The sequence below is a fragment of the Kogia breviceps genome, chromosome 4 (assembly GCF_026419965.1).
Source record: "Kogia breviceps isolate mKogBre1 chromosome 4, mKogBre1 haplotype 1, whole genome shotgun sequence".
Lineage (NCBI taxonomy): Eukaryota > Metazoa > Chordata > Mammalia > Artiodactyla > Physeteridae > Kogia > Kogia breviceps.
The window spans coordinates 9835879-9861027 of record NC_081313.1 but is presented as its reverse complement, the minus strand read 5'-3'; the positions used below and the strand labels follow the sequence as shown (position 1 = coordinate 9861027).

The window sequence follows — 25149 nt, the reverse complement described above, 5'->3', positions numbered from 1 at the left end:
GATTACTGAATAACTATTTAGGAATGAATAGGTTTTCTGCGGGAAATATCCAGAAGTTGTCACATCGAATCATACTGCTTCTTTGCCCACCCTCCCCCAAATGGTTATTGGTTTCTCCGTCCCAATAATAGAATAGGAAATTTGCCAGTGACAGCTCTTACTACCTCCATTGTCTCTTATTCTTTCCTAATCTCAGGTCTCAAAAAGAATTGTGCAGAGCGGCTTCACTTTAAATTACTGAAACATTACCAGCATCACCAAGAGGAATTACATACTCAGTGGGGAATCATTTAGAGACACAAGTAAATCCTCTAGAGGGTGCCAGAAAGTCTGTCTTTGGTACAGCTTATGAGAACTTGGTAAACTGTCAGTTAAGCTTCTGAAGATGTCAGCATCTTTTCTTTTTTAAAAATGGATTGTTACAAACTCTGAGAGTTCTGAACAAAACGAAACAGTAAAGAGAAACAAGGGGTTCCATGAAATCAGCCTGCATCGAATGCATTTGGTAGGTTTGCTTCAAAAGCAGTATAGGACATGAGCTCACTTTCCTTTGAAAAGGAGACCTGGCTGGGGCCTGAGAACCACTTGGCAAATACCCGCATGCAGAGTGACTGGGGGTGGAAAAGAGGTCATGGCCAAGTCCACCACCCCTGTCATAATGGTCCCAGTGAGAGGGCCAGAAGGGAGAGCATCGGGTGGCTGGTGGGGGCATCGGGTCTGGTAAAAGCCTCTTTCATTCCACACCCTGGTTCCCATCCATGGGTAACTTCCCACCCCCACCTCCAGGAGATATTTGGCAATCTCTAGAGACATGCTGGTTACAACAGGAGTGGGGTACTGCTGGCACCTAGCGGGTGGAGGCCAGGGCTGCTGCTAGACACCCCACAGTGCACGGGGTGGCTCTTCACAACCAAGAGTTGCCCAGTCCACGACGCCATGGGGGCTGAGGTGGAGACACCCTGCCCCAGGAGAAAGCTGAGCCTGCCTGCTCGGTAGTCAGTCTAGCCATTAAAACTGTGCTTCCTTTTTATCAAAAATATTCATATTGCATGTAATAGACACACAGAGGCAAACCCACAGTAATTTGAAATTAAATTAAACTTTGTCCGTGTCAGGCAAATATCTCTCAAGTTTATGGACAAATCATAGTTTTTATTCGCAAACCCACAAGTATCAGTAGACTGGGTGCGACACTGTAAAGTGATACCCCCCAGCCACTAGCATCCATCGTTCTACTTTCTCTGTCTCTGTGCATTTGGCTATTCTAGGTACAGCCTATAGGTGGAATCACACAACGTTCGTCCTTTTGTGTCTGACTTACTTCACGTAGCACGATGCTTATAGCTGAATAATATTCCTTTGTGTGTGTAGACCATACTTTGTTTATACGTTCACCTACTGATGGACACTTGAGTTATTTGCATCTTGGCTATTGTGAATAATGCTGCTACGACATGGGTGTGTCTCTTTGAGGCCCTTTTTTCAGTTCTTTTGGGTGTATCCTAGGTGTGGAATTGCTGGATCTTATGGCAATTCTGTTTCTTTTTGGGTCACTGCTCTATGTTTTCCATGGTAATTACACCATTTTACGTTCTCACCAGCATTGCATGAGAGCTACAATTTTTCCACGTTCTCACCAGCACTTACTTTGCATTTTAAAAAAATTCTAGCCATCCTGAGGGGTATGAATCTGTATCTCATTGTGGTTTGAATTTGCACTTCCCTGATGACTAATGACGTTGAGAATCTTTTCATGTGCCTCTTGGCCGTTTGTGTATCTTCTTTGGAGACACGTCTCTTCAAGGCTTTTGCCCATTTTTGTTGCTGTTGAAGGGGATACTTTTAAAGAACGGGTGAATTCCACGGTCTTCTTGATTTTGACCATCCGGTTGTTTAACAGCAAAGGCCGTTCGTTGGATTCATTCAGTTTATATGGGTTTCATCCCTCGTTTGAACTGGTACTGTGTCCTAATATCAATGTTTCCCATATGAGACTGCCTTGAGCTTGGAATTCATACAAAAATGAGGTCACACAGGAACACACGAAGGCTGTCCTGACAAGTGGTCCAGCCCCAGGTCTCAGTCGTGGTCAACCTGGTCATAAAGCAGCGCTGCAGGGAGAGAGGCTGGAAGCAAGGCTGGAAGAGCTGCCACACACTTAGCGTCTCACTGTGGCAGTGTCTACACTTGACATCTAGGCTTCGTTTAGAGCGGAGGATTCGTGCCCGCATCCCTCCTCTCCCTGGAACCCGGCTGTCTGTCCTGGCGCACAGAGCAGCTTGGCACATCTCGAGGTGAGTCATAGGATCCACTTTGCATTATATGGTGAGAACTCACTGTAAAGAGGTTCATCCTAATCATTTCTCATCAGTGTGAAGGTGGCAGAGTTTCTGAATCTAAAAACCAGTAACCCCCCCCCCCCCCCCCCAGGAACCCTGTGAGCATGGAGGCAGCTCTATAATATCGATGAGGAAGATGAGGGTAAGAATGGGGAAGTGACTTGCCAGAGGTCACATGTTGCCATGACTGTCACAGCCAGTCCCTGCACTGGGACTCTGTGCCTGCAGTTCCTCCTTCTTCACGGCTGGTTTTCCTTGGGTGATCCGAGGTGATGCTGAATGGCGTCAACCCCGTGACGGCTGGGGAGAAGAATCTGATGAGGGTTAGATCAGGAAACAGGGAGAAAGTTTACACGTCCAGCTCTGTGCAGATTCCACTTCTGTTTTCCATATATTCTTACAATTTATGAGCAGTCGATTATTTTCTTTAGTTACAACGTAAGTCGGCATTTTAATAGGCATGTCGACTGATCTGTGAAAGTTCTTTTTTTTTTTTTTTTAAATTTCTTTCCTTTATTTATTTACTTATTGGCTGCATCGGGTCTTAGTTGCAGCACGTGAGCTCTTTGATGTGGTGTGCGGGCTTCTCTCTAGTTGTGGCCCGCGGGCTCCAGGGCGGGCCTCTGTAGTTTACGGCAGGCGGGCTCTCTAGTTGAGGCATGCGAGCTCAGTAGTTGTGGCTCGAGGGCTTAGTTGTCCCGAGGCCTGTGGGATCTTAGTTTCCTGGCCAGGGATCGAACCCACGTCCCCTGCACTGGAAGGCAGATTCTTTACCACTGGACCACCGGGAAGTCCCTGATCTGTGAAAGTGCTTGTCTTAGGCACACAGCTTTGTTACTGATTTGCTGGGTGCTTCAGGGTCCACGTCTGACTATTTGAGACCTGCGCAGGCCTTAGAGAGCATAGATATTTTTGTTAAATGAACGAATAAGTGAAGAGTCTCCCTATCTGTCACTAAGGGCATAAGAGATTGTTCTTTCAAGTTACCCTCAGCTTTAATCCACAGTAATTCGAAAAGTGATGATTGTTCCTCTCTCAAGCAGTAACCTCTAAGCTTTCTGCCAGGCTGACAGCATTCTGTTGATGGGACAGAACTGCCATCTCCATAGAGGAGAGAGAGAGAGAATCTTAAACAATTCATTAAAGTTCTGATTGGCTGATTATAATAATCTGAGACGTTTCTTTTCGTCTGTAATGTTTTCTCCGATTCTGTGTTTTCTTCCCCCAAATAGAAACAAAAACAGCAATTATTTCTTGCTTCAAATAATTATCGGACATCTTTTTCTGAAATCAGTACAAAGTCTGAGCAAAGGGCAATTTTTCCTGGCTAGAATGAACGTGATACAAAATTAGCAGTGCCGCCTTTAGCAAGTTCATGCTTGCCTGGAGTAACGTAATTTGTTGAAACTATCCCTGGCTTCACCGTATATTTGCATCAGTCAACCAGCTGGGTATTCTAGGCAAGGTCATTAAGCCTTGACAGTCTAGAAGGCATTAACCTGCAGGCTTGAATCAGAATCATGAGGCCTTACATGCAGACTTGTGTTATTGAAACAAGGCTGGGTGGAGAAAATAGAATGCCATATCAAGCATTTGTCACAATGATCGATGTGCTTGCAGACATGCAGAAAAATTGTTACTGCTTATCTACTGCTCCTGATAAGGTGTCAGGGAGGCAGCAGCTTGGAGTGAGTTCATGATGGCTGGAATCGTGTATCGATCGGGACCACACAGCATAGCACACAGTTATCGATCGTCCTGAGGACTCAGAGAGAGGCCCAATGGCATGTGATTTCTCTCACTCCCTGTGTGTTTTGCATGAGCAGAAGTGTAGCTTGTTCAGGCCAGTACAGGAAAGACTATTCCATGTGGCAAAAGCTTTTGCTGTTTGTCCTCAGGGGAAACGCAGTAGAATATCCACGATAAGAATTTATTTAGCACTTAGGATGTACCAGGCACTGTGCTGCATGCTCTATGTACAAAATCTCCGTAAATTCTCCCAATGGGTCTCTGAGATGGATTTCTTTTTGAATTTCCTGTGTCACGGATGTCAGCTAGGGCCTCCTGATTTTCATAGATGATGAACTGTGCCCCCCCCCCCATTGATAAGGCTGTTGAGATATGGGCCTCTTCCACTGTACAGGTTCTGTAAATTCCTGATAGTTCAGTTGCTAAGGCTTCCCTGTAGCCAAGCGCTATGTCCTCCCATGCTCTGTCACGTAGAGCAGCTGACTGTAGCAGTTCGCTTTTGCTGCTACAAATTATCATAACTTGAGTGGCTTAAAACAATACAAATCTATCCCCTTCGTTGTTTTTTTTTTTTTTTTTAATTGGAGTATAGTTGCTTTACAATGTTGTGTTAGTTTCTGCTGTGCAACCAAGTGAATCAGCTCTATGTATACATGTATCTCCTCCCTCTTGGACCTCCCTCCCACCCCCTCCCCCATCCCACCCATCTAGGTCATTAGAGAGACCCGAGCTGAGCTCCGGGTGCTATATAGCAGGTTCCCACTAGCTATCGATTTTACACATGGTAGTGTTAGGTTAGAAATCGAATATGAGTCTTACCTGGCTACAATTAAAATGTTAGTAAGGCTTCGTTCCTTTCTGGAGGCTCTAGGGGAGAATTTGTTTCCTGCCTCTTCTGGCTTCTAGAGGCTGCCTGCATTCTTTGGCTTCTGGCCCCTCCCTCCATATTCAAAGCCAGAAACAGAAGGTTGAGTCCTTCTTACATCACATCCTTTCAATTTCTTCTTCTGCTTCCTTTGTTCACTTTTCAGGGCCCTTGTGAGTTCATTGGGATAATCCAGGATTATCTCAAGGTTAGCCGATTAGCAACCTCAGTTCTATCTGTACCCTTAACTCCATTTTGCATGTAGCATGAAATATTCACAGGTTCCAGGGATTAGAAGAATATAGACGTCTCTGAGTGGGTATCGTTTTGCCTCCCATAGTGATTCAGGCTGAAAGTGAAAATCTGACTCCATTCTCGTCTCTGTTAATAAGCCATTTATCTCAGTTCTATCAGGAGTTGATTCTCTTCACTCTGTCGAGGGCTGAAGACCTCGATGATTATACCACCTCTCTCCCCCTTTCTCTCGTTTCCTTTTTTCTCTGAAGTTATTGGTAAATGTCCCTCATTTCTCGAACCAGAGAATTCTTCCCATCTCAGGCACATCTCTTAGTCACAGATGGGCTACCAAAAAAAAAAAAAAGCAACTTCAGAACAATAGAATATTCATCCTGAAAGAAACCTTGATGGATAAGCTTTTCTTCATCTCATGTTAGCCCATTTGACAGATTAGCAACAGCACCTGGGACTGGGCAGGTTAGTGATTCTCATCTGGGGGTGATTTTGCCCCTCACGGGACACCTGGCACCAGCTGGGGGTATTTCGCTTGTCGCAACTAGGGGAGGAGCGGGGAACTACCGACATCTGTAATAGTTTTCTACAGTCAAGGAATGCTGTTAACATCCTTCAGCGCATGGGACAGCCCCCCACCCCGACTCTCCCCGCCCCCGGAAAGAGTTCTCCGACCCGGAAGGTCAGCAGTCCCGTGGTTGAGAAACTCTGCTGAGTCACGGTGGATCCAGGAAAGTCGCCCGAGTGCCAGCCCCACATCTGCCAGACGGCCACGCAGGGGCTGAGTGCAGTAACCTGAGGTATCATTCCAGGGAAGAAAAAAGACGTTTTAGATAAACTTCCAACTTTTCTTTTCTTTTTTTCACATTTTTTTTGCTCCTTTTTAATAAAAAGCCTACATGCAGTACATTAATGTTTTCTTTTAGAAATTACGTTGACAACTTAATCCCTAATCCGAGGCATCCGTATAATTGATTTACAGAAAGGCTCTTCGGCAAAATATTTAACACAAGATATATATGTGATGCTGAGATCTGGGTAATATACCTTACTTGAAAGGCATGAATAGTTTTTAAACACTGTAGCATAATCACACCGAAGGCCATAGTTACTTTGTTCCCAAATCCCTGCAATTCTATTTGAGGGGAGTTCTAAAAGGCCCGTGTCTTCTCCTGTGTCTGCAACTGTAGACGTACACCGATGGCCCTCAATCCTGCTCTCCAAACTTCAAATAAGGGGCCAGAGACAAGGCTCAGGACTTGGAAAAGTCCTAGAAATACCCTGCCTCAAAAGCAGTTTTGGAGTTTCGCATTTTCCTAAGGATGACAGAGCTGAGTAGACATGCCAGAGTCTTCCAAATCCTGCTGGTTGTTTTGAATTATGGCTACACTGGCTGTGTAACCCTTGAGTTTTTATCTCCACATACTTGAATTAAATCCTGTAGTTCCTCTTCGGTTCTAGCATCTGTGACGTCTTCACAGGGTCTCTATGCCACAGCTATTTTACCACTTTCCAAAACCACAATCGGCGGTTTCTGGAATGCATCAGTCATAGCCTTCCGAATAGCAAGCTTCTGGGTTACCTTCCTTTTCATAAGGGATGATAATGACCCTTCCTCCAACTTATCCAAAGGTTCCTCAGCCAGGCCAATTCCAGGACTCCTGCACTCGTGGGAGGGCAACACCGCCTCTTGATCCTTTTTGACCACCCACTGAAACCAAAGTAGTAATTTGCCAATTCTTGGCATCTGGAGCTGTTTAGGGCAAGCGTATTATGTTGAACCGCCTTATGTCTGGTGCCGAGACGAACTTGCAAGGCCTCGGCCGTGGGTCCAGAGCTCAGCTCCCACACCAGCAAGGTTTTGTCACCCCCGATGGGAACCGCAAAAGGTACCAACTCCACCATCCTACCCCTAACTTTTCTTAATTGTAAGATTGTCGTATTTGTTTTTCATGAATCGTGTTCAGAGGATTTTTAAATATCCAAAAATGCAGTGTTTTGCCTGTGTTCGCTATGGCTTTCCCATTTCTTGGTAGTCCAGTGATGACTTCTACTATATACCTGCCGTAGACATGTCTAAGAAGAGCAGCATCATTTGTCTGACCTTAAAATTAAATGACTCTGCTTCTGCGAATGAAACCTTTTTTCTTGAACTGGGTGTCATCGAAGGCCCTTGGTGGTGGCATCACTAGGTCAGCTCTTGGGAAGAATGTCTTCCTGTGATTAATGAAGACAAAGCAAGTCAAGGAATAACTAGGAGGTGGAAATCCTGACCTGAGCAGTGAAGTGAAAATATAGCCAGTATTTATGATCCACTTATGATGAACCAGTAGAGAAGGCCTGAACTATTGAAAGAAATCAGAGTTCTGTTCTACATGGACCACAAATTAGATCTTAGATAAGTGGATGTTAGGCCTGGGTGTACTTCTTCTGATCTCAAATAAGCATCATTCCTGTTTCATAGAGGATGTTAGAGCAAATTCTAGAATTTGGAAGCGTAAAACCATTTCTTTGTCTAAGACAACTATAGATCAGACTACCCTTAATTATATATTCTGTGTAATATGTTGCCTTCAAAAATGTGATTATAATATTCTCAAGTTTAGTTTGGACAGAAGTGGTGCTTTAATGGAAGAAGCAAAGTATGGATGTGGTTACAATTTTATGCTGATTATGTACTTGTAGCACTTTGATATTTACCGAGCAGTTGTTAAGTTGAGCTTCCAGTGCTCAGATTTTATTATTTTCATGAAAATCAGCACTAAGAAAAAAGAGCTTCCCTCCCCTCCTGCTTTGCCCATGTAAGACATACACAACCACCTATTGTCCTAATAATTGAATTTACTGCTGGAAGTTATTAATAATGGTAGTAGCCTTCCATGTAATGCTTTTACCAATGAAAAATAATTGGTTTGGAAGCCGGGGAAGCTATTATGCTTGGGATCCAGTTGTGATATATCTGGCTCCATAATTTGATTTATTCCCATTGAGTAAAATCCTTTGAGATCTACAGCTCAGGTTCTGAAAGAGAATATTTTCCAGGATATACCATTTACGGTAAGAAACAGCTAGTGTTTGGCTTTATTATTGGATATTTATTTGCATAACAGTGTGCTGGGTACCATGAAGAATGTGTATGGACATCAATATATGATTTATTCTCTTTAAGAGAAAGCTTTCAATTTCATTAGAGAGACATAAAACATGAGCATTTTAAAAAATCAGTTTAAGAGTTAAATAAAAAATGAGAAAATAGATATCATCAGGTTGCGTTGCTAAAATGGGGAGTCCTAGACAATACAAAGCCTCCAGATCAGATCTGAGCTGCACAACTGAGCCTTGAAGTCTAACTAGTCTTCATATTTTATTTTGGCCCCAATTTTTCTTTTAGGAAAAAGAAAATGGATGCAGAAGACTTTTTATTTTTATCTTGTGTCTTCAGATCATAGTCACTCTATTTAATTCATATTCAGTTTTGGTATTCAATTTAATATCAGCCTTGTTTGTATCACGTGACGTATATTCAAAAATGGATGGTTAGTAAATACAAAGGAGTTTGAGAACCGTCAGGAGGCTAAAAATGGGACAGTTGGCCCTACGTTAAGGGAAGTCGATTGAAGTATAACCAAGAAACAATGTTCTAATAATTACGATAAAATGAAGACTCCTTTTGGGCCGAAGGCTGGAAGTGAGAAAGAACATGAAGTAGCAGTCGTAAGATGATTATTTTTTAGTAACTCTTCAAAATGTCAACCTTTTAGGATTATAAGGTAACTCATTAAAACTTTTATTTTAGTAGTAATGCTAAGGAAAGCATCAAGTTTTTGTTTCCTAATGGCATTCTATACAAATGCATGTTTGGGGTGAACTCTTTGAATAGGTGGAATGTAAGTTTATTTCAAAACCATAGTGCCTTCAAAGTAGGAAGAGGGCATGTTAATGAATACTTGGACAGATGCCATGGTTTGAAAGGAAACTTCCTCAAGACTTGACCAACAGTCCTTAAAATACAGTGGCAAGCATGAATGACTGTTGCAAATACCTTCCTATATGCTAGTCTATACAGGCTAAAACAGAGCAGTCTTTGAGAAAAGTTTCATAACAATTAGTCCATATTTATATGAAACAAATGTGGATATTTGGTTCAATCAGCAGTTGGAAGAAGTCTTGATTTTTATTTTCCATTTCATTTCATTTCACCCAATTAGAGGAGAAGGTGATAAATGCTATGAAAAAGCATAGAGCGTGGTTAGAAGGATCACGTTTTAAAAGATAGGGTGTGTTATTTGATCTTGCAGGGATCCAGACAAGAGCTGTTGGCTTGGACAGTGGTGTGGAGATGCTGAGAGAAGTGACCGTATTTTGGATATGTTCTGCAGGTCAGAGAACTTGCTGACCAATTGGACAGTGGCATAAGAAACAGAGGGACAAAAAATGACGTCAGGTTTCTGACGGAAGTTGGAAGAATTGACTTAGTCCTCTGATGAGAGAGGAGGGAGTGAAGGTTTGAATGGAAGTTCAGTAGATCACTTCTGTGATGTTACTATGTTACCGTTATGTTATGTGGCTGCGTTTTTTATCCGATATTAAAGTGAAGGTGTCCAGTAGGCTATAGATTATGCAGGTATGGCCTTGAGCTCTCTGCTTAATAGGACTAGGAAACGTGAAAGCATGAGGTTGGTAATCATTATATAGACATGAAAGTGGACTACATATGGGTTGAGAATATGTGTGTGTAGTTTGTTTTCTGTTCATGTCTTTTCTGTGGTTTCCAACTTAGAGAACAGTAACAGGAAGAACATTCCAGTGCCTTTTAGAACGCTGTCATTTAACAATATTATTTAGATTGTGACTTGCAATATAGAGAGATTTCAGAAGACATTATCTTTAACCCTTTAACAACAAAAAGAAACATGTTTTATTGAGAGAAAAATTCTACTCTCGTAGTACAATGTAGAGGAAAATTTAGTCAGACCTTGTGCCACACTCCGTACTTACAACACTTACAGAGATGGAATGTTTTACGTGAGATCTTGGATTAATGGGATTTGCCAGTCTTCTTCAAGAACTATTATACTTAAATGCCACATCACAGTTGCTGAGATAACTGCTTGAACTAAAGCAAATTAACAGTTCTAATTGGTGTCTAAATTACCTGGTTTAGCTTCTTTGTGTGTTTTAAGGTAAATTATAGCACTTGTTTATTTTTTAACAACCAACTGACCTCTGGCTTCCATAGGATGTAATTGTTACAAGCAGTAAAGTTATGTGTGTGTGTCTTACTTTTTCCTGTTGTGTAACTGGAACACATGTGCATTATAGAATTTTATGTATAATTACCAGAAATCCAATTAAGATTCTGAAACAATAAAATTTACAGATGAGCTTAAAAGTACCTAGCTCTAGCAGAGAATTGGTTATTCACCTCTGTGTTAAACGTTACTGATCATGTGTCTTTTGAAATGCTACAGAATATATTATTAAAACAACAGCATTCACAGCTGTGCTCTAAAATTTTCCGAGAAGGAAATTGCCCAGCAAATGTGATTACAGGATTGACCAGTGGTTGAAACATTAGTAAATCTGCAAAAAGCAGTTGCAGAGAGGGAAGTGTGAGAGCTGTTTTACTTAGAATATGTAATGCTTCTCAACAGAAGAATTGAACGTGAGATCAAACCATTTGTATAGCCAGTACGTCTTGGTTACAAAACATCCCAATTTTTTTTTTAAATGGTGTGTTATTACAAATACCCCATCTATACATTCATGTTCTCTAAGGATTCAAGAGCATCCCAATGTTATATAATACTTAATGAAATCACTTGCTATTTAATTCCAGTGTGAGCCAGTATAATAGAGGAAGCATACTGCTTAGAAAAGTAAGCTTTAGAGCAGGAATTGCTTGCAAAAAGTAGCAATTTTTTCATTCTCAGTGCTCCTGCAATTTCTATTTTCATGGGAAATGGAAGTGGCAGGGCTGAAATACTGATAGAATCACTGTTCCTCTGGCATTCCCTAGCAGATTAGAAAGCCGGGACGTCTAAAGCAGAGTCCAATTTCTGAATGAAGTTGTACTTCACATTTACTGCCCAGGAAAGTTGTAGAGGTTTTACCTTTTTTTTTTTTTTTTTTAAATCATAGCATAATCCAGTTGAACCAGAAATACATCAGAGGTTTCACCTGATTGATTTCGATTCATAAGATGAACCAGTGTATGATTGACATGTGCATAAAAATAGAGCACCGATGCAAGTGACATTTTGTTTGGTTTTGTTTTGTTTTCTCACTGTGACAGTTCTTTGTATAATAAGAATATTATACATTCCATCTCTGTAAGAGTTGTAAGTATGGAGCATGGCACAAGGTCTGACTAAATTTTCCTCTATATTGTTCTTTGTAAATTAGACCGGGGGAGAATCTTGTCTATTGCTGGTAGTGTCTACACTGTGCTCATACCGCGGCAAGTGTAGGCATTGAGGACAGCGTGCTCAATCCAGAGTAGCTGTACTACCTGCCCTCATGGTACTCGGTCTTGTGGCAAAGCTGAGCTAAAAGCTAAGCGGGAGGAAAGCAGGATGCTGGCAGAGAGAGTACTGGACAAAGGCTAATGTGTGGGCTGTATGTGAGAGACAGACGTGCAAGTAGGTCTACAGAATGAACAGTAGTTACAAAGGTAGGAGTCGGAGATCGAGAGTTCTGGGGAGAGCACGTGAAGAGACTCTGGGACAAGAAAAAGCATAGACCCTTCCCTGTATTGAAAGAAGGCCTGTGAGAAGCAAGATGGGGAAGAGTGGAGGCCCTCCAGGTCCGGGTAGAGATTCAGAAGGGCCAGATCATGCAGGAACTGGATTTCTTCTGAGGATTGGGAATTTATACTTCCTGTAATAATGTCATGAATTGAAATTGGGTCTGATGATCGGCTGAAAGATGTTTTGATGATTTTTGCCGTCGTTGGGTTTTTAAAACACATTTATTTATTTATTTATTTTTGGCTGCATTGGGTCTTCCTTGCGGCACGCGGGCTTCTCATTGCAGTGGCTTCTCTCGTTGCGGAGCATGGGCTCTAGGCGCGCAGGCTCAGTAGTTGTGGCTCACGGGCTTAGCTGTTCCGCGGCATGTGGGATCTTCCCGGACCAGGGCTCGAACCCACATCCCCTGCATCGGCAGGCGGATTCTTGACCACTGCGCCACCAGGGAAGCCAGTCATTGTTGTTTAGTATATCTTGTTTTGTTTTTCCAGAGTTGTTGCTACATGAAGGTATACATGTGGAACTTAAGTCGTGCAGAGAGATGGTGAACTATAGCTCCGAGCACTAGGGTTAGGTGTGATATCTGTAGCACAGAAATGAACTGCTTCAATTATCTGTAGGAAGCAGACATCAGTGTTAAAGGAAAGTGAAGATTCCATACAGGAATGGAACTTGGGCTGTGTCTTAGCAGACTGTCCTGAACAGGATGCTATGGCAGGCGTTCCGAGCGTGGGTCTGGGGTCAGGCTGATTCCAATACCGATTAGCTTTGTAACCATGGAGCCACCCTTAAGTCTTAACTGTGGGACAGAGACCATCACAGAGCCTACTTCATTGAGTTTTTCAAACAAACAAGACAATATAGGTTAAGCATTTAACTCAGGGGGCAGGGTATATATTCTAAGCTTGCTGACATAGTATTGTAGCTATTATTATTGTTGCTGCTCTACGATTTTTCTTTTATTATTATTTGATTAAGTTGGTAACGAGAAAGGTGGAAGGGCACAGAGTAGTTAATACTTTGGAGCTAAGAATAGGCATCACGATAAACAGATGAAGAAACGGGACACAGGATTCATGTAGAGCAGTACTAGTAGGTAAAATTAGAAAAGTAGGGAAGACATTGATGTCTTATTTTATTTTATTTTATATTGTAACCTTACACTTGCAATTCTGGGTTTATTCACTCAACAAACACTTCAGGTTTTCTGTATCACACAACCCTCCACCCCCTCACTCGGCTCCTATCAACTGGATCCTTAACTACCTGTAAAACGATGGGGATTTCTTTGTGTGCATTTCCGTTGACATCATTATAGGGAAGTCTTTGGTAAAACCACCCATGCCACCTGTTTCTGTTGTTATTAGATAGTATCCAGGACTGTTCTAGAAAATGTTCAAGAAGGCTCTCAGGGATGCATGCGTAACAACGAAGATCTAATTAAAACCAGAGGGAAACAAGAGTGGAAGGCAAGCAGGAGCAAATCTAGTGTAAAGCTACTTTAAAGAAGGGTACGTAGCTGGGTTTGAGCCCCATTGGCTATAATTTTATTCTATCACATCATTTTGAGGCAGTAAATCCAGCCACCCAGAGCACGCTGCAAGGAGTCCCAGTCTTGCTGTGGGCCCCAAGCACATGTTCCTAAGGAATTCACAACGTACGTGTCTCCTATCAGAAAGTTCTCTCTCCACCAGCCTTGTGCTGTCCGTGAGCAGGCCTCGTCAGCCTTTCGTGGATCCCAGTTGGAAGGCTTATTTTGAAATCGTAATATATTATATTGTGTCTTCTTCTTTCTCCTCTGTGCTTGTGTACTGTATCAAAACACCTAAGATAGCAGACTGGCATAGTTTCCCTTAGATGGAGATGATATTTTTTTCTTTAATAGAAGAGGTAGTCAGTGATTAAATATGCACATTTGTAGCTTAGCTTATCTTGATGAAATATGGCATTAAGTGGGTTAACCTGTACTTAATGATATTAGCTCCTATGCTTATTGACCCAACAGATACCCTTATGAGTCAGGAGCTTTTTTTTTACATTATTCTGGGTCCGGATGACAAGATTTGTATTACTCATTAGAGCATAAGCATAAACGCATTGGCAAAGAGTAGCTGGATCGTATTATTCTTCTGATTACCACGCTCCCCAGCGATTCAGTGCACTAGGGAGACCACCTTTTCCGTGGCCTGCAAGGACATGCCCCTTTGGTCTCTGGGTCCCACCTACACGTGGCGTCTCCATTTCTCTCACACACCAAGTATGTTCCTGCCTCAGTGCCTTTGCATCTGTCACATGTTTCTTCACAAATGTCTTTGATGGAGCTTCACACCTTGATGTGGCTGGCTGGTCCTTATCATCTTGGACTCTTTTCAAAAGTTTCCTCCACAGGGTGGCCCATTTCTATATCTGTTATCTTATACAAGATTTAAATTAATCACATGCAATTAGAGAACAGTGAAATATGAAAACAGATGTTTTCAATGTTTAGATCAAACTTTAGGATTTGGGAATCTAGTCCTGATGTTGGTAGTATAGGAATGATTTTTTTTTTCTTTTCTTTTCTTTTTTTTTTTTTTTTTGTGGTACGCGGGCCTCTCACTGTTGGGGCCTCTCCTGTTGTGTTGCGGAGTACAGGCTCCAGACGCGCAGGCTCAGCGGCCATGACTCACGGGCCCAGCCGCTCCGCAGCATTTGGGATCTTCCCGGACCGGGGCACGAACCCGTGTCCCCTGCATCGGCAGGCGGACTCTCAACCACTGCGCCACCAGGGAAGCCCCTATAGGAATGATTTTTAAGTACAGATATCTAAAGGAGGATGTGAAATTTTTAAAATGCATGTTCTCAAAACAGCTAATTGGACATTGGTATGTCTTTATGACTGACTAATTTCAGCTATGTAAGTGGATTGTTTGGGAATTTGATAAATTCAAGAATAAACAGTCTTGCTTAGTATTAAAGGGGTTTCTATAATCATGTTTCCATTTTGGTTTGACTCTCTAAAGTGCTGCGATTTTGGTTTTATTTCCTGTGCAATAACCCATCATATAAAGCTCAAATTTTTTCCAGTACGAATATACATTTTAAACATATTATACATAGCTTAGCTTCTGCCACATTATCAGCAAATGCATCATATCCAATGCCACATGCATGTTGAAGGAAAATATATTTGGGGGTTCATTTTAGTTTTAAACCTGGGACCATATTTGGCTCATGCAGTAAGTAACTCATCCTGCAGATCTAGCATTGATGCCCTTGTGGGCTCTATCCAAATTATGCTTTGCGGTTTTTACTTCCATTCCATCCTCATCACTTCTCTTTCTCTGCACAGCCGTCCGCTCTTCAAATCTCTATCTAGCCTCTTTCTTCTCTGCACCTCAAATTGTCACTAAACTATCATCCTGAACTGAGTTTGGTGGACATGGAGAAACTCTCTAAGACCTTCAACAACTTTGTACTGAAAAAAAGAATAAAGATCAAACTTGTCCGGATGACCACCAAGTCCCAATCGCACATGCAGCCTCCTCTCTAAGAACATCCTTGTTACCTCCTTGCCCCCTGCCACGCCTGACCAGCTACTGTTGTGATCACTCCTTGCGTGTTTACTCTTCCAGAGCCTTGCTCGGTGGCTTCTTAGCTGTGACATCAGGGGCTACATTTGGCTTTGTATTTTGGTTAGTCTTTCCGGGTCTAAGTAGCTCATAATGTTATAAACTCCCAGGCGAGAAGGCCCATATGTTGTATCCTTTCTGTCTCTCCTGTTGTATAGGGTGGTGGCCAGGTAGATATTTGTGAGTTGAAGGTTTTAGGTCCTGCCAAACCCAATACAGTTTTTACCATGAACACCGTTTACACTTAAAATGTTTTCTACAGACGTTTTCTTGCAATCAAACACTGTAAACTAGGCACTTAGATACAGCAGTTGGAGAGTCAAGTGTGACCCTTCACTGATACCTTGTCTTCTCCTTTTGGGAGTTGATGGCTTAGGGCATGGTTCTCAGACTTTGGAGCTGGTCCCCATCATCTGGGGGCTCGTTATAACTCAGATTGCTGAGTCCCAGACCCACAGTTTCTGATTCATTCGGTCTGTGCGGAGGCCCAAGAATATGCATGTCCTCCAGACCGCCAGCTGATGTGGATCCTGCTGCCCCAGAACCCTGCTTCCTGAGGGAACCTCAGGTTTAGGGTGACTGCGGAGTCGCTGGTAGTCTGTCCTAAAGTGACCGAGTCAGAGAATACCTATTCTGTGGGTCATCTTAACACTAGAGGTTCAGGGACAGTCAAGTCGCGTCTATTTCACGTCTATTTCCATATCCCCTTTGGCTTTAGATTTTCTTTGTTTCTCCTCCTAATGAGAAGGTGCTTCCTCCCCACCTCCCCTCTGCTGGCCTTTTCTTAATTGGCAGGGAAAACACCTGCTGTATACATATATTGAACTTTGTTTTGTTTGTTTCCCCAGGCTTGGTTACCCAAGAGAATTCCTTGGTTGACTACAGGTCTTCTGAGCGCGGCACAGGTGGTGGCTCATGTAGTCCTCAGGCTAAGCCTAGGGATGGTCTCCGTTTTTCAGATGAGGGGGGGGTTCTGCAGTCGGTCCCAGGCCATTTACACAGTCAAGGTAGGTGAGCCAGGGGTTGAACCCGGAAGTCTGGCACAGAAGCCCGGGCATCTCACCCCTCTCCGCCGGTCTTTCTCCAGGTAAAGTAAGCTGCTGTTGTCCTCGTCTCAACCTATGGCTTGAGGCCTTCTCCACAAATCCTTCTGGCATCTCCAGTGAATCCCTGGTTTAAGGCTGCCTTCTGGGAATCACAGGATTCTCATGCTTGAATGGGAAAACCCAAGTAGCCATCACTCTTTAAGGAACTGTGTCTTAATCAGATTTATTTTGGTCTGTGAGTGCAGCTGCACGTCACAATTACAGTGTATTTTTGTTACTTGCTTTGTGAAAAATGACAGCACATGGCAAATGGTCCAGTGCAGGGGGAAGAGTGGACCCTCTTATATGATCTTGCACTTTTGAATTTATCGTTTTACATGCATCGTCATATTTGGTCTTAAACATAAAAACAACAACGAGAAACTGTGAAACAACTGTGAAACTGTGTATTCTGATTTTATAGAGAAGGAACTGAGTCTTGGGGAAATTAAAGAAATTCTTTAAGGCCAAGTGGTAAGAACGGGATCCCGGCTCAGCTCCAGGTTTTTAATTCCCAGTTCAGTACTGAGTTCAGTCCACACTAGGAATCTGCCTTAAGTTGAAGTGTACACCTTTTGTAAATTTTAGGGCAGATTTTGCAAATATTGCATACAGTTTTCAAGTTAGTGCTTTGAGTATTCATTTATTCAACAAGTGTTCATGGAGCCTCTTCGTTGAGCCAAGCACTATCCTGGGTGCTCAGAATATATTAGTGAACAAAAGGCAGAGACGTGTTCGTGGGGCGTTTGGGCTGTGGGGGGCACTGACAGTCAGCAGTAAGCATAAGTGAGTAAACTATAGTGTATGTTAGAAGCCCACAAGTGCCGTGGAAAACTAAACAAAACAAGAGCAAGGCGAGGGAGAGCGGTGAGCAGGGAAGAGGAGGTTACTGAAATTTTGCATTGAGTAGTTAGGAAGAGGTGAGCAGTGAGTCAATGTGAGGGAGTGAGCTGGGGACCTGTCCGGAAGAAGACTGGTCCAGGCACTGAGAGCAGCCGGACAAAGGCCACATGGACGTGGGATTTAGGAATTGCAAGGACGATGTGGCTGTGGGGATAGGGGTGGGGGAATACATCAGAGAGCTGATGCTCAGCCGGATATTTCTAGGGCCTCGTGTCCTGTGGAAGGTGTTGATCTCAGGACCGGCGTGATCTGACGTGGGCTTAAATCAGTCTGGTGACTCTGTTAAGAATCCACTGTAGGGAAGTGATGGTGGAAGCAGGGCACCAGTTAGGATGCTGTGTCATGAGCCCAGTGAGTGAAGACGGGTCTCAGACTAGGGACAGAGGACAGTGGAGGTGGTGAGAGGTGGCCCAGCGCTGGACGTATCTGGAAGGGAGAAGCAAATGAATGACCCGGGGGGGGGGGGGTTGGGCATAGGGTGGGGGGAGGCAAAGCCGGGTTAAGAATGATTCCCAAGATTTTTGGCCTGGGTAACCGCGAAGGATGGAGTTGACACCACATGAGACGTCGTAGAAGGATGTGGGTAGAGTAGGTGTGAGAGGTGGGTGAGCTTGAGAGATCAGTGCTGAGTTCAGAAGGCCTCTTGGGCATTTGGATGTCAGTGTCGAGTAAGCGGCGGTGGGGGAGGATTTAGGCATCTGGGTCCAGGCTGGAGAGAGTGATCATCAGCAGGTGCGTGATGTTTGAAGCCACCAGACTGGCTGCGATTCCCCCAAGAGGCGAGTGTAAGTAGAGAAGAGGACATCAGGCCAGGGAGCCTTGGCGCACGTGTTATAGGGAGGTCAAGGTGAAGAGGAGATAGCAGAGGACTGAGGACGAGTATGGCCAGTGAAGGAGGAGGAAAACGATCGGAGTTTGACGTCCATGAAGCCAAGCAAAATCCGTCAAGACCTTGGCTGTGGTGAAACCTGCAAACACTGTTGGTGGGTGAAGGAAGGAGGCCTGAGAATCCACCCTGGGTTTACCAAAGGGATGGCCACGGGGGGACTGCGGCCAAAGTGGCTTTGGTGGAGTGACGGGAGCCAAGCTGAATGGAGCGTTTCCCATTGAGTGGGAGACGGGGAGGGGTGTGGGCACAGTGGATGCTTCACACGAGTTTGTTTATTCAGCTTCCAATTTGGAGCCGCTTTGACTAGGTTTCTCTGATTGGAATGTTATTTGATTATTTGGGGGAGGTTCAAAAAGAGAAAGAAAAAAGCATTGAAAGATAGATGCAGGGAAGCAGATAAGAGACAGAGGAGAAAGAAAAGAGATGTAACAGAATGAATGACTCTCTGATCACAGGGGACTTTCAGCTGTGAAAGTGCACAAGGGCAGATGCATTGTGAAATCAGTTTCCTATTGTTCATTTCCAGCCACCTGTTTCTTCTAATGAATAACAGTTGGCTCTTCTGTGAACACATAACTCAAATACATGTTTTTGGCCTTCTGTTACATTTCTTACCTGGTTAAGCTTTGGAGGTATCCCATAAGCCATTTCCAAAGGGTCAGTGGAATTCCAAGATCTAGGAGAGACTGTTCAAACCCCATTTAAACAAAAGTTTTGAGGTTTCAGAATGTAAGTGTAGAATATCTTTTCACTAGATGTGTAGTTTTGACCTTGATGCTATTTGGACACCTTGGTGGCGTTGAGCCTCTAATGTAGTTTCTCAGACCCGTGATATTGTCATAATCTCTGTTGAGGAAAGGGAGTGTCAACGGGTTCCTTTGTATGATGCTGTACCATGAGGAGGTGCCCCGTGTTTACTCAAATATGATTTCTTACAGTATCTTCCTCAGTTTTCTATTGATTCTTGTTATTGTTTATATTACAATTAGACCATCACTGGGGTCAAGGGAGGAAAACAATAGTTTAGAATTGTACTGATCAAGTTATATCTATCACTAGCAAACAGGGATTCCGTTCTCATTTGTTTCTAATTTGAAGAATGCACTTTTCTTTTTAATCTTTTTTGGACTTTTAAATATCACCTTTGATTATAATGAATGGCTCTGCAGTGAGCCTTTCGAGGTCAGTTGCTGGGTGATGTTCTTAGAGCTGAGCACAGGGCGGTTGTCCATGGTGGGCACTGAAAAATGTAAAGTTAATAACTGGAAGCTAATGAATGAAAAAGGTAAAGGAAAGGGAGAACAAAACAAACAACACTGGATACAGTGAAGGAGGGAGCAAGGCCAAGATCTATAAGCCTATTCTCAGTGAACAGAGGGGAACAGAAGGAGATGGAGAGGGAAAGAAGGCTTGTGGTTGACTTGAGGTAGAAGGAGAAAATGCACCATGGCTGTTTGACTAGGAAATCATACTCAGAAGCTTTTACTTACCCTTTCTGGAAAGCGTGGAATGCCTTCAGCTGCCCTCTGACCTAACCCATTTGTTTACCACTGATTAAAATATGAATAGCTTGTTCTGGCTAGGTTTTTGGAAATCAAGACTTAGGTTTTTAAGATTACTTTTACCATCAGCACCTTATGAAACATATTGTTTTTACCAGAATCACAAATGTCATTGTTTATTGCCAAAATGGAGAGCTGGCAGCAACACACAGGCCAAGCAAACTCCCAGAAATATAAACAGTCTTGCTGGTGGATTCAGAACTACAAGCAGAATTCAGCACTTATGAGAGAATGTCCTGGTGAGACTCTGTTGAATGACTTTAGAAGTAGGATCACCAAACAGGCTCTGTGTTGATTAACAAGAAGGCAGAGAGCCAGCTGCTCCTGTTGACTGTGGATGGGTGGAACCAGCCACCATCAGGCCCTAGAGTGGAGTTGGGAAGTTACCTGAAGAGATAAGTAGAGCTGAGAATACAGATTGCCAGTTCTTTCTGTCATGCAGAGTAAGGACTTTTCTTCTCCTGATAAGTAGAGTTTAAGCCAAGATCTGTTTTGATGGCATTTAAATCTCATTGCAATAAAAGAAATCCACTCCGTGGTGAACCATGTGACCATATTCTGTTTTATCCTTGAAGATGTAGATTTTTCATTGGTAAATGTATTAGTCAGGATTCATTCTCTCTCTCTCTCTCATATATGTTTATAACATATAAGTAATATATGTATAATTATGTATAAAACATTTAACATATCTAGAGAGAGATACATATCTATATTGATTTATATATATATATAGATCATTAATCGATTTTGAGTTTATTTTTGTGTATGGTGTTAAGGTGTGTTCTAATTTCATTCTTTTACATGTAGCTGTCCAGTTTTCTCAGCACCACTTATTGAAGAGGCTGTCTTTTCTCGATTGTATATTCTTGCCTCCTATGTCATAGATTATGTGACCATAAGTGCATGGGTTTATCTCTGGACTTCCTATCCTGTTCCATTGATCTATATTTGTGTTTTTGTGCCAGTACCATACTGTTCTGATGACTGTAGCATTGTAGTATAGTCTGAAGTCAGGGAGCCTGATTCCTCCAGCTCCATTTTTCTTTCTCAGGATTGCTTTGGCTATTCGTGGTCTTTTGTGTTTCCATACAAATTACCAAGAAAAGGCTACAAATGAACTTATCTACAAAACCCAAATAGAGTTACAGATGTAGAAAATAAATTTATGGTTAAGGGGGGGAGGGATAAATTGGAAGATTGGGATTGACACATACATACTACTATATATAAAATAGATAACTAATAAGGATCTACTGCATAGCACAGGGAACTCTACTCAATACCCTGTAATGTCTTATAGGGGAAGAGAATCTAAAAAAGAGTGGATATATGTATTTGTATAACAGATTCACTTTGCTGTCACCTGAAACTAACACATCATAAATCAATTAAACCCCATTAAAAATTATATATATATATATATATAGAGAGAGAGAGAGAGAGAGAAATAAAATATACTAGGGTTCTCTCTCTCTCTTTCCCGGTCTTTATTTATAAGAGAGAGAGTGAGAGAGAGTGAGATATATATCTATCTATCTAGATTTATTTTAAGGCATTTGCTCATGTAATTGTAGGGACTGACAGATCCAAAATCTGTAGGGCAAATTGGCAGATTGAAATTTTAGGTAAGAGTTAATGTTGCCATCTTAGTCCATTTGGGCTGCTATAACAAAATACCACAGACTGGGTAGTTTTTAAACAAATTTATTTCTCACAGTTCTGGAGGCTAGAAGTCCAAGATCAAGGTATCAGCATGGTGATATCTGTTGCAGACTTCTCCTTGTATCCTCACATGGTGTAAGGGGTAAGGGAGCTCTCCCAGGCCCCTTTTATAAAGGCATCAATTTCATTTTATTGGCTCCACCCTTATGACCTAATTGCCTTCCAGAGGCTCCACCTGCTAATACCGTCATATTGGGGCTTAGGATTTCAACATATGGATTTGGGGGGGACATACATTCAGACAATGGCAGTTACAGTCTTAAGTCCAGAATCTGCATGGCAGGCTAGTCATCTGGGAACTCAGGCAGGGTTTCTATGTTGTAGTCTTGAGGCAGAATCCCTTCTTTGGGAAACTTGAGTCTTTTCCTAAGGCTTTCAACTAATTGGATGAGGTCCATCCACACCTGGAGGGTTATCTGCTTTACTTCAAGTTAGCTGATTATAAATGTTCGTCACATCCACAGACACCTTTACAGCAACATCTAGACTAGTTCTTGACCAAAGAACTGAGTACCATAGCCACAGCAAGTTGACACACAAAATTAACCACAGTAAATGGGGAAGCTTTAGGTAGTAATTTACTTTATAAATAAGTAGTATGTCTGAACTATATTTAAGGAAGCTTATCTCAGATAGTATAAAGGATTATATCTATTTGAAATAGAAACTTTCATTTTTCATTAATTGGAGACAAATGTCTATGAGTGAAATACTGTAATCTTAGATTTGTATCCAGGTGCTATTATCTTTATTTATTAGTGCCCAGTAGCAGAATAGATTTGAAAATAAGTGAACAAAAGAATTCCCCCCTATAAACAATAAATGCTGGAGAGGGTGTGGAGAAAAGGGAACCCTCCTGCACTGTTGGTGGGAATGTAAATTGATACAGCCAGTATGGAGAACAGTATGGAGGTTCCTTAAAAAACTAAAAATAGAACTGCCATATGACCCAGCAATCCCACTACTGGCCATATACCGAGAGAAAACCATAATTCAAAAAGACACATGCACCCCAGTTTTCACTGCAGCACTATTTACAATAGCCAGGTCATGGAAGCAACCTAAATGCCCATCGACAGACAAATGGATAAAGAAGATGTGGTACATACATACAATGGAATATTACTCAGCCATAAAAAGGAATGAAATTGGGTCATTTGTAGAGACATGGATGTATGTAAAGACTGTCATACAGAGTGAAGTAAGTCAGAAAGAGAAAAACAAATATTGCATATTAACGCATATATGTGGAATCTAGAAAAATAGTACAGATGAACTGGTTTGCAGGGCAGAAATAGAGACACAGATGTAGAGAACAAACGTATGGACACCAAGGGGGGAAAGTGGCAGTGTAGTGGGGATGGTGGGATGAATTGGGAGATTGGGATTGACATGTGTACACTGATGTGTATAAAATAGATAACTAATAAGAACCTGCTGTATAAAAATAAAATAAAATTCAAAAAAAAGAATAAAAGATGTTTTCTTATATTAACAACAACAACAAAAAGAAAGGTGTCTTTCCTCAACTGAATTGCTTTTGAACCTTTGTCAAAAATCAGTTGTGTAAATTCAACAACAACAACAAAAAACAACCCAATTCAAAAATGAGCAAAGGACTTGAAGAGACATTCCTCCAAAGAAGATATACATATAGCTAATAAGCACATGTAAAGATGCTCAACATTTCTAGCCATTAAGGAAATCAAATCAAAGCCACAGTGGGATACCACTCCATACCCATTAGGATGGCTGTTATTTAAAAAATGGAAAATAATAAGTGTTGTCCAAGATGGAAAAATTGGAACCCTTATGCATTGCTGGTGAGAGTGTAAAATGGTGCAGCTGCTGTAGAAAAGTTTGGCAGTTCCTCAAAAATTTAAACATAGAGTACGATCCAGAAATTCACTTCTGAGTATATGCCCAAAATATGAAAGCAAACAGATACTTGTACACCAGTGTCCATAGTAGCATTATTCACAATAGCCAAAAGGTGGAAACAATGCAACTGTCCATCTATAGATGAATGGATAAACAAAATGTGGTATTATCCATTAAATGGAATATTATTCAGCCATAAAAAGAATGAAGTACCGATACATGCTACGACGTGGATGAACCTTGAAAACACTATGCTGAGTGAAATAAGCCAGACACAAAAGGACAACTATTGTATGATTCCACTTATATTAGGTTCCTAGAATAGAGACAGGTAGTAGAATAGAGATTGCCAGGGAGCAGGGGAAGAGGGAAATGGGGAGTTATTATTAAAGGGTATGAAGTTTCTGTGTGGAATGAGGAACAGGTTCTGGAGGCAGATGATGATAATGGTTGCATAGCATTTTAAGTATCCTGAGTGCCACCGAACTGTACACTTTAAAATGCATAAAACAGTAAATTGCTATGTATATTTTACAGTAAAATTTTTTTAAAATCAGTTGAGCATTAAAAAAAAAGAATTCCCCTTATTTTTAGGAAAAATTATGTTTTTACACTAGTAATATTGGCCTTCCTTCTCATTCCCCAATCCAGTTTCTTCTGTCAATTTAATTACTTATTAAAAATGTGCAGTATGGGCTTCCCTGGTGGCGCAGTGGTTGAGAATCCGCCTGCCGATGCAGGGGACACGGGTTCGTGCCCCGGTCCGGGAGGATCCCACGTGCCGCGGAGCGGCTGGGCCCGTGAGCCATGGCCGCTGAGCCTGCGCGTCCGGAGCCTGTGCTTTGCAACGGGAGAGGCCACAACAGTGAGAGGCCCGCATATCACAAAAAAAAAAAAAAAAAAAAAAATGTGCAGTAGGAGTAATACTAGTATTCATAAAGGACATAAAGCTGGATATTTGGTAGAAATAATGCAAATGAATCCATGCTTTCTGTATACATATAAATGAGCAGTTGATTTTTAGTAGCTATTTTATTGCCAATGTATTACCTTTAGAATTTCACGTCTAGGAAATGTGCTTGTCTTTATGAAAGAAAATATGTTCATCATTTTTAATTTGACACACAATTTAAGCCTACGTTTTCCACTTATGTTTCTCATTTCCTTGGAGTTTTTGGCAAAGTTGGAATGAAACATCCTTGGTGTTGATAGTCTCTTGTCTTCGGATGTATTTTATACATGAAAACTCCTAGTTTATCTTTGTGCCTAGAGCACCTCCTCTCAGCTGGCTTGATATATTTTTTTATATTTATTTTATTGAAGTATAGTTGATTTACAATGTTGTGTTAATTTCTACCATGCAGTAAAGTGATTCAGTTGTACATATATATACATTCTTTTTCATATTCTTTTCCATTATGGTTTATCACAGGATATTGAATATAGTTCCCTGTAGGAACTATACAGTATATATACAGTAGGACCCTGTTGTTTATCCGTTCTATATATAATAGTTTGCATCTGCTAATCCCAAACTCCCAG

At 41.9% G+C, this 25149-nt stretch overlaps 1 protein-coding gene and 1 pseudogene across 1 annotated transcript in view; one reads left to right on the top strand and one right to left on the bottom strand.

Annotated features, from left to right (window-relative positions):
- CTNND2 (catenin delta 2) overlaps window positions 1-25149 on the top strand; it is a 961852-nt gene that overhangs the window by 26572 nt on the left and 910131 nt on the right. The window lies entirely within an intron of this gene.
- Window positions 5818-7107, bottom strand: LOC131754703 (RAD52 motif-containing protein 1-like; annotated as a pseudogene).